The sequence below is a fragment of the Prionailurus bengalensis genome, chromosome X (assembly GCF_016509475.1).
Source record: "Prionailurus bengalensis isolate Pbe53 chromosome X, Fcat_Pben_1.1_paternal_pri, whole genome shotgun sequence".
Classification (NCBI taxonomy): Eukaryota; Metazoa; Chordata; class Mammalia; order Carnivora; family Felidae; genus Prionailurus; species Prionailurus bengalensis.
This window is the reverse complement of record NC_057361.1, coordinates 79,120,788-79,136,704: the sequence shown is the minus strand read 5'-3', so window position 1 is coordinate 79,136,704 and position 15,917 is coordinate 79,120,788.

Sequence of the window (15,917 nt, the reverse complement as noted above, 5' to 3'; positions counted from 1 at the left end):
AATAATTATTCTAACCAGTATCTTGTCTTATTTTATAATATGGGTTTAGCATTAACTGGGTCAAGTGGTGTTATTTAGCAGTGATAGATCATTGTGAAATCCTTCACAGGACAAAACAAGAAATGCTGAATGGATTGGACTGCTCAAAATGCAACCAATACTTGATTTGTGAATGACACAAAATGGACTCAATACAGATAAATTATCGGAACCAGACACCAGTTAACGCAAGCAAAAAAGTAAATATGAATACATAGGAACCATCAAGAAAGGCTGAGTTAAAGATATGTTGACTTATGGTCATTGGCTACAAGCTGATCAAATTGTTAAAGTCAATAAAGTTCAGAGGGGGCATAGGAGGATAAGTGATATCTTTATGTGACCAGTGGTACAATAACAAAATATAGGAATTCATGTGGTTACATCTGCATATTTCTTATGAGGGCTGATATATTGGGCCTTGATATTTTTTCTACTAGGCATGCCCTTAATATTTCCAAGCTCCTTGAAAAAAAAAATGTCTCCAACAACTGCCTACACTTCAAATCTTAACTCCTATCATTCTCACTTCCTCCCACACTACTACACTAAAATCACCACCAATTATCTCCTCACTGCCAAATCTGTTGGACACTTTTAAAATTGATATTTTGCTTTTGAATTTGTTGTCAACAGCTTCTTTTTATCTTCTAGGGTTTCTGTTCAAGTTTTCTTCCCATTCTACTTCACTCACAGTATAAATAAGGAGCCTGGCAAAGAGTTTGTCATATAGAAGATGCTAGGTATATGATCTCTCCCCTCTCCACCTGTCATTTAAACTTTAGTGTTCTGTAGGATCTTGTTATCAGTCCTCTTTTCACTTCCCATGCTTTCTTTGAGTGATAAAATCCTCTCCTACAATTTTAACTGCTGTTAAATGATTGACTTTAAATTTATATAACAGTTTGGGGGCACCTGTGTGGTTCACTTGGTTAAGCAACCGACCTCAGCACAGGTCATGATCTCACAGTTTGTGAGCCTGAGCCCCATGTTGAGCTTTTTGCTGTCAGTGTGGAGCCTGTTTCATATCCTCTGTCTCCCTCTCTCTGCCCTTCCCCTGCTCATGCTCTCTCTCAAAAATAAATAAACATTAAAAAATAAATTTATATAATAGTTTATTGTCTATAATTAAGAGTCTGTTTCTAGGTTTCTCTCTTTTTTCCCTTTGCTCATTTGTTTTATTTCTTAAATTCCACATATAATGAAATCATATAGTATCTGTCTTTCTTTGACTGACTTAATTCACTTAGCATTACACTTTCTAGCTCCATCCATGTCATTGCAAATGCAAGGTTTCATTCTTTTTATAGCTGAATAATATTCCATTCATATACAAACACACACACACAAAACACACACACACACACACATATATATATATATATATATATTATATATAACATCTTCTTTTCCATTCATCATGGACACTTAGACCAATATAACAATGTATGTTAACTAACTGGAATTAAAATTTTAAAAAAAGAAAAAAGGGTGATGTTCTATATCTTTTTAAGTCATAAATATTTATTTATTAAAATACGAAAAGAAAATTATTTCTTTTCTGACTATAAAAGCAATGTGCTCAATGCAATGAGTAAACAACAGGCAAAAAACAAAATAAATAAAAAACAACCATCAATGTTCCCATCCTGAAATACCACTGTTAAAATGTTGGCCACTGTTTTAGAACCTTGCTATGTGTACATATGCATCCATATGTATTTTGCTTTGTGTATTAAAATGGCACTATAATTGTGCTTGATATATATACATATATCAAGCTTATGTCTCTCAAGTTGTGAACCGATATATCCATCTGCTTATTAGAAATCTTCACCTGAATTTCTAATGCCAACTTAACATGTCTGAATTTCAACTTAGTATGTCTCAATACAAATTTATCTTCCTTTTCTTTTATTAATCTCTATGTATTATGCAAGTACCTTAATGGCAATTCAAGTTAGAAGATGGAAGTCTTCATGGATTTCTCCTTTTCTTTAATGACACACATCTAAGCAGTCATCATAATCTATTAATTCCACTTTCTAAAATAACTTTTCACTACAGTTCCTAATCTGTTCTTTCCTACTGACACTGCCTTAGCTCAAATCCCTATAACTTTTTACTATGCCAAAATAATTCTTTTCCAGTCCTGACTCTATACATTCTTACATCTTTCACAGTACTACCAAAATTCCCTTTCTCACATGAATCTAAACATTTCCCTCCCATCTTAAAACTCTTCAGTGACTTTTTTAGATGTAGTAAAAAAATTCCATGTATAAAACTCCTGTAGTCTGGTTCCTACTGATTTTTCTAGCCTCATTTCCTGCCAGTCACTTCCCCCTTGCCTTTGCATCTGTACCTAATTTATGCTCCAGTAAAAGTGAAACACTTTTAAATCTCTAAATATTAGAGTAAGGAATTCAAGATTTGAGTCCCTATTCTGCCACTTTTTTAGGTGTGCAACTTGAGGTAAATCATTTAACTTCTCTAGGAGTCAATTTCTTCATTTTTACAAGGGAAAAACTCAGAGATTAAGCGTATTTTTTTCCTTCTTAAAAAATGTTTATTTATTTATATTGAGAGAGAGTGAGAGAGAGCATGAGATTGAGTGGGGGAGGGACAGAGAGAGAGAATCCCAAGTAGACTCCATGCTGTCAGCACAGAACCCAATGTGGAGCTGGATCTCATGAACAGTGAGTTCATGGCCTGAGCTGAAATCAGCAGTTGGACACTTAACTGACTGTGCCACCCAGGTGCCCTTGAAATGTGAGTATTAAATAGAGTACCATGTATAAATCACCCAGCACAGTATTTAGTCTCTGTGACCTTTTTATTGTAACTTTGTTTTTCTTAAAATTTATTTTTCCCTTTTTGTCAGTGTTGTAGATGTTCCTAATTAAGTGCTTTGAGCCTTATAGAAGAACACGACATAGTATTCAAAAGGACTAAATTACAAACTGAGTTTTCTTAGTCTATATTCCTGAATCTAGTTCTTCTATATTACTCTTCACTGCAGCCTCCCTAATTTCTCACCATGTGAATCTCAATGCAATAAAAAACTTACAAAATAAGAATATAGCATGATCATATCTTTTGTCTTTCTTTTTTCTATCTCTTATCATGGACTTGTAAATTCTTGTCTACTAAGTCTCTAATGTATTCACTTACATTCACTTTATGAATTACTAGGATGATTAGATTTATCTTTGTTGCTAGGATCCAGTCACTCACTTTTAATTTATTATCATACATTTTTCATTTGGACTCTCAGGGTAAATATAAATAACAAAACCACCAGTTGGATTTTCAATACAGTGGAAATCTAGCAACCTGATTATAACAACTGGTCAAGTTCCTCAAAAACATCAAGCCACTAGCTACCTGTAGAGTTGTTTTCTCTGTAAAAAGAAATGTTTTTGGGGTAAAAAAATCCATTTAACATTACTCTGTTTCCTATATTAAATGATAATATCTCATTTTTATCTCTGTTCTCATTTGGAAAGATGTTAGCAACACTACCCAACTTGTTACTTTCCACAACCTACAGAGTGTGTTTTCAATTTGACCAGGCAAGTGAGCATTTTAGATAACAACATATTGTATGGTATTTGGAGTAGAATTAAATTTAATTGAAACTTCAGTTTCTTCATTTGTAAAATGATGATAACAATGCTACAAGGATTGTTTTAAATATTGGATTAGATAATAACTGTTATTATCATGTTTGCCACATGGAAGACATACTCTAAAGGTTAATGTTCTTTCATTTCTGACCCAACCTGAAGCTTTGTGTTACATGAACTAAGCCTACATACAGGCAAGATCCTTTAGTTCATGTAACACAGAGCCCCAGGTTGGGTCAGAAATGAAATTTCACTACCTAGAATAGGAATGGAAGGAGGCCATGCAAATTTATAGGCATTTATATATGGAAAGTTCTCTTGTTGAGGAAAGGAGGAGAGAAATGGAAGCCAGATGATGTTTGGGTTGGATTTGATGGGATTGAGAATGACTGATTTGTTTGTTTAAAGAACAATGGGACCTAACTTGAGTCACCGTGGAGGGGAGAGATGCACAATTTAGTAGCTTGGTTTTGAAAATAAAGGGACCAGATATTATGATGTTTCATTACCAAGCTTGTCACTGTCCAGAGTATAGTAAAATGGACAAATAAATATCATAGAGACTAATCATTAGAGAATATATACTACTCCATTTTGTTTATCTTTCAAAATTTTATTTCCAATAATTTATAAATTGTTTATCAATTGACCAGCCTTACATATATGAGCTTTTGATAAAATCATCTATTTTCCACATTCATACACATTTGAGAATTAGTGTATTAATCAAATTGAAAAATCGAACACAGGTATTTTTGACTCTTGGTTCTTTAAAGTAGGTTTAAGTTAAATTTACATTAAAATATGTGAATTAATGCTTGTGTCTCCTTTCATTTGTCTGCTATTTTATTTAGACATCCTAAATTAAAACAGAAGTGATACACTAAAGCTCAAGTAGCCTAGAAATTCTGTACATGCTTCCTGTAAGCATCTTTGAATCATATCTTAATTTTCTGATGGACTCAGAGTTTTGGTCCCCTTAGGAATTCAGAATCAACACCACTCAGGTTGAGCTAAAGAGCTTTCTGTTGTGGCTTATACCTCATCAGCTAAATTACCAGGTAAATGCTGATTGCAGAATATTTATTACTATAAGTGATAAGTAGGCATAAATGGCACAGCTTGAATCTCAATACTCTGGATGATATTTCAGATTGGATATTGAAAACATCATACCACCTTATAAATAAAACAAATGCAGATATATCTATTTATTTGAAAATGGGAAACTCTGCAATGTCATAGTTTACTTCATCTTTCAACTTGAAATCCAATTGTGACTACTAATCCTACTTACCTGTTTTCAGATCATAGTGCCAAGTTTCTTATAAAAAAAAAAATGAGTCTAACTAGATTACATGGTTTTAAGTAGAAAAAGTTAGCATCTTCTCAGTATTAGTAAATTCAGTAATGTTCATTAAAAATAGAGAATAAATGAGCTGACAATCGGTGTAAGAATCAAAGGACCATCATCTATTGAAGGCATTTATTGGTAATTAAGATGAGGGAGCATCGGTTGATTGGAATGTATCATAAACTTTTTAGAGCAGCAAGTTTGGTGTAGGCTAACATAATATTAGAGTAATCGTTACTTCTTTCATAAGATAGTAAGAGAGAATTTAAATGGACTATAAAACTATGACTGTTTAGATTTTTGCATATGGCTTGACTATATTTTAAAGTAATCAAAGTGATTTTCAACTCTGTTAAAAATGCATCCCAGGAAATCTCTTCTTACTGAAAGATTCATTTTCAGTCAGTTTGACCATAAAAATTCTTCAAGAGATGTAATAAATCTATAGACTGGCTTGGAGAGCCTTACCTTTGTTTCATTCTTATCACCTACACAGAGAGATTGAAAAAGGCTGGTAGAACTCTGTGAAAATTATAGTTCTTTTACTAGTGTATTATTATTTATGTGCTCAAGAAGAAACTGTGAGAAAGAAAATAAAAATGTCTCATCTACCGTTGAGATTTTAATACCAGAAGTTAAGAGTATAGAACAGAAGGTAAGAGTTCAAACATTAGGTAAAACAATTTTGGTAAATGATATTGGGTTATAATGTAACTGTTGTAAAGTAGAAATGTGGATGTTATGATGTGAGACCTGCTCCAAATTCCTTCTCCCATACTTAGGACTAGAGAAAAGGAAGAAGAAAAAATGCCATATACATTGAAGGACCTTGGCATAAATATTTAGACAGTTATTCCTTCTTTGATTTTTTTTCTTTTATCCCTCAGAAATTTTCTCTTTTAATGTGGAAATTTATATCTGTCTTTGTGTTTCAAGGGCAGCAGGAGGTAAAGCAATATAAGAGACATGTGGAAGGAGGTCACTGGGGTGAAAAAAAAGAGCCAATCTAAGCATGGAACACCCACTGGAGTCAAAGAGAATAATGGGATATAATCAAAGAGCTTCCTGGGGAGATGAATCAAGAAGAGCAATTCACCCCAAGATATTTCCTCATGTTTGATAAAATAGCACCTTTGTGCATATAAAAGCAGATGTCATTGGTGCATAGAAAGATCAACATATGTGTAAACATTCTCATCCACCTCCAGTATGGTTGTCAATTCCATCCACAGTTTTTCATTATTATTTCCCTTAAATATGCTACTTTAGGTTAAGAGATCACATGTTTACCTATGGCCAAATCTGATCCCCAAACCCCAAGCCAATAAATAAACAAAGAAATAAACAACTCATGAAAACTTAACAATGATGAAAAATATTTTCCAAGGCATGTAGATTGATTTGTCTTTTATCTATTTGCACAATGACAAAAACTATTAGTTTCTTATTTAAATACAAGAATAAAGGGGCATCTGGGTGACTCAGTTGGTTAAGCATTCAACTCTTGATTTTGGCTCAGGTCATGATGAGTTGGTGAGTTTGAGCCCTGCATAGTGCTGTGCACTGACAGCACAGAGCCTGTTTGGAATTCTGTCTCCCACCCCCACCCCCGCTTGTGTTATCTTTCTCTAAAAATAAATAAATAAAAATAAATAAAGTGTAAAAATCAGAAAATCCATGGAGTACATTGCACACAGAAGGAATTCAATCAGTGCTCTGCTGAAAGTAGCTCATAATGGCTTGTAAGAGCTGATTGCCAAATTTTCAGGAATTTTTCATACTTATTGACATCACATGGGTAGCTTGAAGACAACCAGGAACGGGACAGATATCATCAAATGCTACAAATAAGAATTTTTTTCTCAGAGGGCAAGTTTTTAAACATTTATTTATACATCAATAGACCCAATAAAATTGATGCAATTTTCCTTGTGGATTTCTTCAACCAGTTTCTCACTGGGTTTATAGCATGACAGAGTGGTGCTTTTCAAACCTCTCTCCCTATCTCTTTTATAACACAAGGAAATTTTTCCAATCAAAATCTTACACAGAAACATTAAACCAAGAAAAGCAGAGATGCTTTTATTGTCTTTCCTTGCCCACCCTACCCCATCATGGATCATGGAAGACATATTTGACAAACTAATGATGAAAAGGAAAGAACAGAGGCTGAAAAAAAGACACAAGAAATTGTAACACAAGTTTGGACCTCTGACCACTCTAGATCTTGATTTCTTAATTATGAAATGAGGGGTTTGGACAAATGATCTTAGGATTTCCCTAGCTATAAAATTGTATACTTCTATGATGAAAGATTCATGAATGTTTCATGAAAACAACTTTTAAAATCTGACTTTAAGTGAAAGATAAATTATACTGTTTTAGCACTGCCATTGCTTTCATCTAACTTTCGGGGAACTGATTTTTGCATTCAAATTAAGTTGCTCTTGCCTCATCTCTGCAGACAGACTCACAAAAGCAACCATCTTGTCAATGCCTATTCAAAGCTACTAACATTTTTACTGACACATGTTGTCATTAAGTTGGTAGCATACATAGCTAAACAGGACAAATTATCCTTCCTTACATCTTTATTTGGTCTGTGCATTGATGAAGGTACTGATCTGGATTGTTTACTGTCTTCTCTTTATGTATGGCATCATCCTAAACTCATCTACTTGTACTCCCTGTCTTTGATGTTGTACTCTCCCTTCAGAGCCAGTATGAGTCTTATTAGTAAAAGAATAGCTGAATAGTTCTGAAGTGGGTCTCCATGGGTAGAGTGTTTGGAAGTGGTAGAACAGAATCCACAACGTGAGTTTCTGAATTTGTGTTAGAAGAAGCAACTGGGAAAACAAAAACAAGTTTATTACATGTGGATGTGTAAATGTGTCTAGGTATATGTGTTTACTCATAGGCTCATAATTGCCCAAAGGAACTAGCCTCAAAAGAAGAGTGGTAAATTAGGTATAGTCGTTTTCAATTATCTACAGATAAATATGTAGATTAAGTAAACTAAAAATATATAACTTATTTATGAAAAATATTAAAAGTATTATAAATTAGCTAATACAGTTACCTATGATACACATTTACTGTTTAGAACTATAAAGTAACTGTTAGGGTTTTGGCAGGGCAATTAGGGTACACTTAAAAAATATTTGAAGAGATTTTAATTGAAAAGATGATTTAAAATGTGTGGGGACGCTTAAGGTAAAACAACAAAAAGTGGTGAAGCACGGTAGGACTAGTGACAATGAGGAACTTTTACTGTCCCTTGGCCTGACTGAACAAAAGGAGGAAACTATTACCAGATCCTGGAGAAATTAGTTTTACTATAATAGAAGGCTATGTTATGGGAACTGTGATCTTGGGAAGAGGGATGCAGCTAAATTCCAGTTAACTCTCTGAGAGAAAGCTATTAGAATGAATACCCTGATTTCTTGCTCTTCTGATTCTCTAATCTCCTCTCAGTGCCTCTCACTGGCCAAAACTAACCAAAAGCTACAGAGCAAAAAGACTGTTGATCCAGAAATAAAGGCCAGCTTCTTGGAGGGCACAACATAGGATTGAAATGATAGAGAAAGTATTTAAGTAAGGAAAATTGAGACTATCCATTACGGTAACAAATAATCACTGCATTGAGTTTAATGGAATGTAAGAACACTTTTTAACCTTCATTCATTCAATGTTTATTTAGCACTTACTATTCGTGGTTTTAATTTTACAGCAGTGAACAAAATAGACAAAGTTCTTTTCCTCATGAAAGAAGGCCACCAACAAAAAAGGAATAGTCAAAATATTCAGATGATATTAAGTAATATTATGAAAATAAAATGAAGTATGATAGAATGATCACAGTGGTGGTGTGAAGCTACTTCAGATAATGTAGCTAGGGAAGGCCTGTTTGAAGAGGTAACAACTGAACTGAGACCTAAATGATGAGAAGTTAGCTATGCTCATAATTCAGGAAAGGAACTTCTAGGAAAGGGAATTTCAAGTGCCATGAAGAAAAAGTGTTTTCATATCAGAAGAAGAAAAAGAGTAAGTATAGTTAGAATATAGAGAATTTATTATCACATGAGTCTGGAGAAGTACAGGGGAAAAGCATCATTAAGGATATTTCCATTATCTATTGTTGTATATCAAGCCACTTCAAATATAATGTCCTAATTAAAATTTATTTTTCTTAGGGATTCTTGAGGATTTTCTTAAGGAATTTGAACATCCTTGGTTCAGTGATTCTTCTGCTCCATGTGGTATCAGTTGAAGTCATTTGTCAGTGTTTATCTGGTGACTGGGCTGGACTGGATTGTCCAAGAAGACTGTCATATATCTGGTGTATACGTGCTTCTTCACATGTTCTCTGTATATTTATAAGACTAGATTGGGCTTTTTGAGAACATGGTAATCTTAGGGCAGTCAGACTTAATATGTGGCAACTGGCTTATACCAGAAAGTAAGAAGCTGCTAGACCTCTTATGATCCAATCTTGAAATTCCTAGAATGTTACTTCCACTCCATCTTAACAGTCTGAGCAAGTCACAGGACCAACTCAATTTCAATGAAAGAATGGACTTACCTCTTAGCTGGTGGTTGCAATCTTTGTAGACCAAGTAGTATAAAAGCTCTTGTAGGGCATGGTAATGTGTTTGGATTATAATCCAGGTACATGAGAAATCATTAACAGTTTTAAGGTGAGTCATGTGACTTGGTTTAGGCTTAAAAATAATTTTCTGGCTACTATGGAGAGTACACTTTAGTGTTGCAAGAACATAGTTTATAAGACCAGTTAGGAAATTACTATAGCACACGAAGGGAAGAATGAAGATGGCTTATACTACTAAGATGATTTTGGTGGATGTAGTGAAGCATGGAAAAAATTGGAATATGTTTCAGAGATAGAGCTGAGAAAATTTGCTAATAGGTTTAATGTATAAAGTGAAAGAAAAAGAATAGAAGACTCTGAGGACTAAGTTATTTTATCTGGAAAGCTGATGAGATCATGGCATTATCTAGAGAAATGAGGAAGTTTAAGGGGGAGGTGAGGCAGTGGAGAGAGAGAGAGTAAATGCAAGGTTTTACTTTACCAATTACAAAACTGAGTAGTAGCCATACTGAGCGAATGTAAAGGTCTCCTACTCTCCCTACTAAAAGGCACATAGAAATAGTATTAATAACTTATTCTTATCATTTACTATATGTTAGACACTGTTATCAGAGCTGTGCATACATATATTCATTTGAAACTCATTCTCACCCTTTGAGAAAGCTACTATTATTATCATTCTCATTTTTACAAATGGGAATACCTGGGGTACAGAAGGGTTAAGTAGCTTGTCTGTGGTCAATTATTGATAGGTGGAGTCAGGATTTGAATTCAAGAAGCTTGGTTTTGAAGGCCATTGTTGAAGCCACTACATTATGCTTACTACTTGCCTGAAAATACATAATACTGAAGTGTTTCACACAAGAGAAACCAAAAAATAAGCATGAGAAATCCCCATTTACAAGAAAGAAGGAGCTCAAAGTCAGATTGATGAATAAGACCTGCAGTTCACTTTTGTTGGTGCATGTTTGAGGGCCTCAAACATTACAGGTGTCAAACATTACAGGTTTTTCAAACCTTTCACTTACTTTGGTGATACTATTTCCTCAAAAGCATAGCAGGCTTTAAGCCAATTTGTCCCTGGCTATATTCACTCACAAACAAATATATATTTATATATATTTTTAAAAGAAACTTTAAGGTATAATTCACATATAATGAATTAACCTAGATAAATTAGATTTCATCAAAATTATTTTGTGTGTGTGTGTGTGTGTGATACAAACCACATAATCAATAAAGTGTAAAGGAAACCCACAGAATGAGTGAAAATACTTAAAAACCATAGATATGATAAGGGGCTTGTGTCCAGAATATATAAAGAATTCTTCCAGCTTAATCAATAATAAAAAGACAAATGACTCAACTAAAAATGGGGGAAAGAATTAAATAGACATTTCTCCAAGGAGATACTTATCTGTTTTACTTTGGTACATTCTTTTTGGTGACCTACTTAAGAAGGTAGGTCTATGATCCACCTGGAGTTAATATTTGTGTATGGAATAAGAAAGGGGTTCAACTTAATTTGCATATGGATATCTAGTTATTCCAATAGCATTTTGCTGAAAAGACTATTTCTCCTCCATTGAATTGTCTTAGGACCTTTCCCAAAAATCAACTGATCATAAAGGTATGGATTGATTTCTCAAACTCAGTTCTGTTGTACACGTCTATCCTTATGCCTGGACTATATTATCTTGGTACTTTAGTTATATACTAAGTGTGGACATTGAGAAGTGTAAATCCTCCATCTCTGTTCCTTGTCAATATTATTTGGCTGTTCTCCATCCCTTGTATGCTCATATAAAGTTTAGAATAAAATTATTACTTTTGCCAAAAATCCAGCTGGAATTTTGATAGAGATTGTGTTAAATTTGTAGATCATTTTGAAGATTGCCAACTAAAAATATTATGTATTGCAATTTATGAATCTTGTACATTTTATTTAGGTCTTCTTTAATTTATTACAAAAATATTTTATAGGATCAAAATACAAGTCCTGTATTCTTTTGGTAAATTTATTTCCAAATTTTTTATTCTGTTTAATGCTTTTGTAAATGGAATTGTTTCTTAATATTATTTTCAGATTATTCCCTCCTAAGGTATAGAAATACAATTAATGTCTGAATATTGATCTTGTATTCTGCAAGTTTGCCAAACTTACTTTAGCTATAATAGTTTTGTTTTGGTTTGGTTTGGTTTGTTTTGGTTTTTTGATGCCTTAGGATTTTCTGTATACAAGATCTTGTCACCTACAAGACAGAGAATTTCAGTTTTTACTTTATAATCTGGATGTCCTTTATTTTTCTTGTCTAATTGCCCTGTCTGGAACCTACAGTACAATGTTGAATAAGTGTAATGAGAATAGATTCCTTTACCTCGTTCCCAGAGTAAGGGAGAAAGCATTTAGTATTTTATCGAGTGACAAGAGCAGTTTTTTTCCCCTAGATATTCTTTATTAGGTTGAGGAAAATCTATTTTACTCTTTGTTATAAGTTTTTTTTTTTTTTATCATGAAGGAACATTGGATTTTGTCATCTGTTTTTGCCATGTCTTTTGAGGTAGTCATATACTTTTGTCCTATATTCTTTAATATAGTGTATTCCATTAATTGATTTTGAGATAGTAAGCAAATCTTTCATTATTGGATAAATACCACTTGGTCATGGTGTACACTTATTTTTGTATTTTGCTGGATTTGTTTGCTACTATTTTATTGAGGATTTGTGTTTCCATAGAAGATATTGTCTGTAGTTTTATTTATAAGTCATATCTTTGTCTGGTTTTGGTATCAGGATAATACTGTCCTCAGAGAATGAATTGGGAAGTGTTACCTCCACTTTTATTTTTTGGAAGTATTTGTAAATGAACTCTGTTCATTCTTCTTTAAACATCTGGTAGAATTTAACAGTGAATCTGGGTTCTGGCTTCCCTTTTAATTACCAGTTAAATGTATTAAATTCTCATAGTTCTTTTTCAGAATTTTCAATGTTTTATTATTTATTTTTGAGAGACAGAAACAGAATTTTCCATGTAGAGTATCATGTCATCTGTGAAAAGTGAAAGTTTTATTTCTTGGCCAATTTGGATGCCTTTTATTTCGTTTTGTTTTCTGATTGCTGAGGCGAGGACTTCCAACACTATGTTAAACAACAGTTGTGAGAGTGGACATCCCTGTCGTATTCCTGATCTCAAGGGGAAAGCTCTCAGTTTTTCCCCATTGAAGATGATATTGCCTGTGGGCCTTTCATATATAGCTTTTATGATGTTAAGGTATGTTCCTTCTCTCCTAACTTTCTTGAGGGTTTTTATTAAGAAAGGAAGCTGAGGGGCGCCTGGGTGGCACAGTCGGTTAAGCGTCCGACTTCAGCCAGGTCACGATCTCGCGGCCCGTGAGTTCGAGCCCCGCGTCAGGCTCTGGGCTGATGGCTCAGAGCCTGGAGCCTGTTTCCGATTCTGTGTCTCCCTCTCTCTCTGCCCCTTCCCCGTTCATGCTCTGTCTCTCTCTGTCCCAAAAATAAATAAATGTTGAAAAAAAATTAAAAAAAAAAAAGAAAGGATGCTGAATTTTGTCAAATGCTTTTTCTGCATCTATTCAGAGCATCATGTGGTTCTTGCCCTTTCTTTTATTAATATGATGTATCACATCGATTGATTTGTGAATACTGAACCAGTTCTGCAGCCCAGGAATGAATCCCACTTGATCATGGTGAATGATTCTTTTAATGTACTGTTAAATTCAATGTGCTAGTATCTTGTTGAGAAATATTGCATCCATGTTCATCAGGGATATTGGCCTGTAATTCTCCTCTTTAGTGGGGTCTTTGTCTGGTTTGGGAATCACAATAATGCTGGCTTCATAGAAAGATTTTGGAAGCTTTCCTTCCATTTCTATGTTTTAGAACAGTTTAAGAATAATAGGTATTAATTCTGCTTCAAATGTCTGGTAGAATTACCCTGGGAAGCCATCTGGCTCAGGACTGTTATTTGTTGAGATATTTTTGATAACAGATTCGATTTCTTCACTGGTTTTGTGTCTGTTCAAATTTTCTATTTCTTACCGTTTGAGTTTTGGTATGTGATAGTGTCTAGAAATTTGTCCATTTCTTCCAGATTGTCCAGTTTGTTGACATATAATTTTTATAGTACTCTCTAATAATTTTTTGTATTTGGTTGGTGTTGGTTGTGATCTCTCTTCTTTAATTTGTTATTTTATCTATTTGAGTACTCTCTTTTCTTTTGGAGAAGTCTGGCTAGGGGTTTATCAATTTTGTTTATTCTTTAAAAACAACAGCTGTTAAGAGTCATTGATCTGTTCTACTTTTTTTTTTAGATTCTACATCATTTATTTCTTCTCTAATCTTTCTTATTTCCCTACTTATGCTGGCTTTGGGCTTTATTTGCTGCTCCTTTTCTAGCTCCTTTAGGTGTAAGGTTAGGTTGTGTGTTTGGGACCTTTCTTGATTCTTGAGATAGGTCTGAATTGAAATGTATTTCCCTCTTATGACTGCCTTTGCTGTATCCCAAAGTGTTTGGGCTGTTGTGTTTTCATTTTCATTTGCTTCCATGTATTTTTAAATTTCTTCTTTAATATCCTGGTTGACCCATTCATTCTTAGTAGGATGTTCTTTAACCTCCATGTATTTGGAGGCTTTCCAATTTTTTCTTGTGGTTGATTTCAAATTTCATAGCATTGTAATCCAAAAATATGTATGCTATGATATCAATCTTTTTATACTTGTTGAGGGCTGTTTTGTGACCTAGTATGTGATTTATTTTGGATAATGTTCCATGTGCACTGGAGAAGAATGTGTATTCTACTGCTCTTGGATGAAAAGTTCTGCATAATATCTGAATACTATCTATTAAGTCCATCTGGCCCAATATGCCATTCAGAGCAATTGTTTCCTTATTGATTTTCTGCCTAGATGATCTGTCCGTTACTATAAATGGAGTATTAATACCCCCTACAATTATGGTATTATCATCTATATATTTGTTTCTTTTTGTAATTAATTGATTTATATATTTGTGTATTTCCACGTTAGGGCATAAATATTTAAAATTGTTATCTCTTCTTGATGGGTAGACCCCTTAATTATGATACAATGCCGTTCTTCATCTCTTGTTACCATATTTGTTTTAAAATCTAGTTTGTCTGATATAAGTATGAGGACTCTGGCTTTCTTTTGATATCCTTGAGCATGATAGATGATTTTCCATCCCCTCACTTTCAATCTGAACATGTCCTCTGGTTTAAAATGAATCTCTTGTAGGCACCAGATAGATAGATCTTGTTTTTTTTTCATCCATTCTGATACCTTATGCCTTTTGATTGGTGCAATTATTCCATATACATTCAGAGTCATTATTGGAAGATATGGAATTAGTGCCATTGTGTTATCTGCAGGTTTTGTGTTTGTGGTGATGTCTTTGGTCCTTTGTAGTTTTTCTGCTTTTCACTCACAGAGTTCCTCCTTAGGATTTCCTGCAGAGCTGGTTTACTGGTCATGAATTCCTTTAGTTTTTGTTTGTCTGAGGAAGCCTTTATTTCTCTTTCTATTCTAAATTACAGGCTTTCTGGATAAAGGATTCATGGCTGCATATTTTTCCTATTCAACACATTGAATATTTCTTGCCACTCCCTTCTGGCCTGCCCAGTTTCAGTGGATAGGTCTGCTACTACCCTTATGTGTCTACCCTTGTAGGTTAAGGCCCATTTGTCCCTAGCTGCTTTCAGAATTCTCTTTACCCTTGAATTTTGACAGTTTAACTGATATGTTGTGGCATTGACCTGTTTTTGTTGATTTTGAAGACAGTTCTCTGTGCCTCTTGGGGTTGGATGCCTGTTTTCTTCCCCATATTAGGGAAGTTCTTAGCTATAATTTGTTCAAATAAATATTCTGCTCCATTCTCTCACTATTCTTCTTCTGGAACTCCTATGATATGAATATTGTTTCATTTTATGGAATTACTTAGCTCTCTAATTCTCCCCTTGTGATCTAGTAATTTCTTTTCCTTCTTTTTTCAGTTGCATGATTTTATCTTCTATTTCACCTATTCCCTCCTCTGCTTCCTCCATCTTCACTGTTATTGTATCTAGTTTATTTTGCATCTCATTTATAACATTCCTTAATTCCTCATGACTATTTCTTAGGTCTTTGATCTCTTTAGCAGTAGATTCTCTGCTGTCTTTTATGCTTTTTTTTCAGGCCCAGATATTAGTCTTAATACTGTTATTCTAAAATATTGTTTAGATATATTGTTTATATCTGTTTTGAGAAGT